Below are 4,504 nucleotides of genomic sequence, written 5' to 3'. Positions count from 1 at the left end.
AAGTTTCCCTTTGTCCTTATTCATGTCCTCTTCCCTCATTACTGAGGGAATGTATCACATTACCCCAAAATGGCCAAAGACATGGGTGGCCGTTGTGAAGCCTCTTTGCTTCAAGAAAACCCCAAGGTCATTACTGTACTTCCCTCTACATTTTGCATTTACACAGTTAAGAGAAAGTATAATCATTTCTGAACCACTCAATAAAAGAAATTGCAATTCCATATTAACTAGAAATGCTATATTGGTATTATCCTTTATAAGGATTTTCCTTTGCCAGAGAAGCTGGATTAACTTGAGTATAGAAAACTCCTGACTCTGATCACGAGAAGAGGCTTTTTAATTATTCATTATGCAGTAACTAAGTGTTCTTTGGTTAAGAAAAAAAAATGCCTCTTCTAAATAAAAATCCGTTCATAAGATGGATAAAAAGCCTTGCATTTTCTATGCCTTTCCTGAGTATCTACTCCATGTAGATTTCTTCATGTGAATTATATGTGGGTGTAAGCACATTAATGATGGTTGAAACATTAGTCAGGAGACTGGGAGAAAGAGAAAGAATAATTAAATGAACCCAGGGACCCAAGGAGGAGGACAAGTAACAAGGGAAAAGCATGTTGCTGTGGACTGAAGAGTGGATGGGGGGCTCATCAGGACGAACTGGTTTCCATGGATTGGAATCAGGACCATTATCATTCAGCACTTCTGCTGCCTGCCGGCGATGGGCTCAGTCCAGCTTAGAATGCAAGCAGGAAAGAAAAGAAAGAAAAGAAAGGAAGAAAGACATTTGTAGGACCCTCCTTGGCTTAGCGGAGAACCAGGAGAAATCAGATGCCCAGAGAAGGACCTAAGAAAGGAAGAGGCTGTTATGAACTGAATGCTTGTGTCCCTCCAAAATTCCCGTTTTGACATCCTTTCCTCCAATGTGATGGTATCAGGATGTGGGACCTTTGGGAGGTGATTAGATCACCAGGGTGAATTCCTCATGGCTGGGATTAGTGCCCTTACAAAAGAGACTCTGGTAAATTCTCTCACTCTTTGCATATTGTGAGGACACAGTGAGACAATGCCCATCTGTGAACCAAAAAATGGGTTCTTACCAGACACTGAATCTGCTGGCACCTTGATCTTGGACTTTCTAGCCTCCAGAACTGTGAGAAGTGAATGTTTGTTGTTTAAGCCACCTGGTCCATGCTGTTCTTGTTAGAGCAGCTGGAACAGATGAAGACAGCTGGGCGTGAGGATCTGGATGAAGTGGGCAGCCCTTGCGAATGTCTATGTCAGATTCCTCCTCCCTGAAGCTGGATGTGCCCCCATCTTGCAGAACTGAGCTGGCTTCCTGATAGCCACACGGTACTCACTGAGGCTTCTTATACTGGATTAGGGATTTTGTTGGGCCCTAAGCATCAGGCCTGAGAAAGACATTGTTGAGGACTGTTAAGAACTGAATGTTTATGTACCCCCAAAATTTATAGGTTGAATCTCCAACCCCCAGTGTAATCATATTTGGAGATGGGACCTTTGGGAGGTCATTAGGGTAAGTTGAGGTCATGAGGGTGGAGCCCCCATGATAGGATTATAAGAGGAGATACCAGAGAACTTGCTCCCTCTCTCTGCCATGTGAGGACATAGCAAGAAGGTGGCCTTCTGCAAGCCAGCCAGAAACCAAACCCTACCAGAACCTTGATCTTGGATCTTCCAGCTCCCAGAGCTCTAAGAAAATAAATTCCCATCCTTTAAGCTACCCAGTCTATAGCATTTTGTTTTGGCAGCCCGAGATAAGACAATGGCTCATTACTGAAGAGGGGTCGTGATATTGGGGGCACTTGTCAGCATAGCTAAGGAAGTAATCTGGGAAGGCAGGTCTAATGAATCATTATATTTTCCTGGGTACACATTCTGGCTAGAAAAGCAAACCTTTGTACTGGGCTTATTCTTCTCACGTTTAAACTCTATTCTAGGGAGCGAGACTCAGTGAAAACTTCCATTAGGGTAAAAACCAAAGAGATAATGATAAGCCTTCAGGAAGAGGAGTACAAGTATAAGTTTATTTCATGACATTGATCAGTGCTGTCTGTACATGAGCGCCCAGGAATCCGTGGCCACGTGGCCATTCCTCATGTGGACCCCTCTTCACCCTCAGGTGATTGAATCCCCTTGCTAGGGGATTCTAGCACCCTTGCTCTTGCTTAACTCCTGCTACTATAACACTGCTCAAGAGGGTTTCTCTGTCATTCTGCGACTCACAAGGATCTGATTTGGACTCTAGTTTCCACCATTCACTGGCAGTATAACCTTGAGTGAGATACTTCTGGACATCAATTTCTAAAATGAGCTTAGTAACTTCTTTTTAGGTTTGTAGTGAGAATAAAATATATGCAGAAGTCATCTTTGTATAATGCCTAGCAAAATGCTCATTTGGTACCCTAAAAAGGAAGAGCAGAGGGAGTCCAAGTGTGAAACCGAGAGTTGGGTCTTCCTAGCTGGAATGGAAGCTCTGGAAGACAGTATAGAAGAATAACATGGTACCTCCCTCCTTTAGCAGTAAGATTTTGGCCTAGTCATCATGGCTATTCCTTGCGGACCTCTGCAGCATCTCCAGCTGCCTGGAGAATGTCTGCTTCTATTCTTGATTAAGCAGGCAAGAGAGGATATTCACAATAAACATTTTCTAGTTGTTGCCTAAAAGCAACAATTTTTATTATTGCTACTTCCCTTCCAATTGCTAGTGCTTTTAATGGAATTGCGATCGTAATGTTGTCCCAGGGTGATGGGCCACTTCGACTGAATAATATCCTTGGATTCTAGGTCTTTTATTAAAAAAACAAGTGGGACACAGGCCCATCTCATGAATGTTAATGTGATCAAGACCGTTGCCCACTGGAAAAAATGTGTTTTAATTGAGTCATGAGAAAGCGTGCCTTGCCACACCAAACAAAAGGAAATCACTAGCCTTTAAAGGATTAGAGTTCCCAGAGGCTGGGTGGGACAAGACAAGTAATGTTTTGTCTAAATAGTGTTTTTGAATTTTTTTTTTCAAAAATCACCTCCATTTATAGGACTGGTTCAGTTAAGCATTTTATTTTTCTTGTCAATGAAGTGTCAAAGCAGTTTGACCAAATGTTGAGTGAACACTTGGTTCGGTCTCATTACACACGCTCTACAAGCTTGCTTAATGACCAGATAGGTATTTTCCTCAAAGACTTGGTATCTTCCTAAATGGGAATCAGGCCAGAGTATCTAATCTTTATAGACGTAGCTCTCTCCTCCATCTAACCCCCTCCCTCCTCCCACAGCCACCATTGCCAAGTGACTCTGAGTTGTCACGTGCCCCTCCCAAAGGAAAAAATCCGATTCCTGCCTCTTTTCTCTGTCCTCCCATCTTAGCATCCAGAAAGGCTCCCTGCAATTTACCTTGATTGTATAAAATGAGCACCGCCATGGTCAAAGTGAGTTAGCAAATGCTCCCTGTGTGATACAGACAACACGGCGATGCAGACAACTCAGAAGGCACTTTACCAGGATACGAGGTGAAGTGCTTGCGCTAGGTTTATTGACGAGCGCATCTCTCTTCTAATGGAAACCAAGCAGTAGCTTTGCAGAATCTTAATGCTAGATGCCACCAGGTTGCTTTATTAGCCTTGGCCTTCATGACCCTGGGAAAGAAGTAAGTTAGAGAGGAGAAGACTGCACTTGCTCAATTACAGATTGGTTGAACACCGCCATGTGCCAGCTAGAAGCTTCCATTACGCAGACAGGCTCTTATAGGCAAGAAAATATTTATGTTCATTCCTCTTGGCCACTAGGCAGGAAGGCACAAATTACTAAAAGTTGTGCAGTTCAAATGATTGCACCCAGGGTTAGAAGTAGGAAATCTTTTGTGGACATTGAGATGGGTGTGACCAGATATGAAATCATTTTTTTATTACATGTTTCAGCTGTAATTTGATTATTAGCATCAAATTACCCAACTCTCTGATACCCATAAAAACATTTCAACTGGCTCCCTGCTCATAGAAAAAGGAAGTAGTTTGAAAACCCAGCCAGAGATATGCAAACAAGAGTGACAAGAGATACCCAGAGTTCCAGGTATTACTATGGCAGCTCTGTGGATTAGAAGTCCAAAATCCATTCACGACCCTTTTCCCCTGGCCTTCCTTTACTGAGGGGGTGGGAAAGAAAATATTTCCGAGGCTTGCTTGTGGCTAACAGTGGCTATGGCACACAGTTCTAGCTGATGGATCAAATAAAAGTTACTGAGTAGAGCTTTCAGGGGAGATTTTTCAAAGGGAGTGACTCAGCTGGCACAGCTCCCTAGGCCATTGTCCTTCCTTTTCTTCCCTAAAACAGGTATGATATCAGGGCACCTGGGTGGCTCAGTTGGTTGAGTGTTTGACTTTTGATTTTGGCTCAGGTCATGATCTCAGGGTTATGAGACTGAGCCCTGTGTTGTGCTCTGTGCTGGGCATGGAACCTGCTTAAGATATTCTCTCTCTCTCTCTCTCTC

The sequence above is a fragment of the Ursus americanus genome, chromosome 19 (genome assembly GCF_024610735.1).
Source record: "Ursus americanus isolate L20-20 chromosome 19, mUrsAme1.1.p, whole genome shotgun sequence".
NCBI lineage: Eukaryota > Metazoa > Chordata > Mammalia > Carnivora > Ursidae > Ursus > Ursus americanus.
This window is presented reverse-complemented; position numbering follows the sequence as displayed.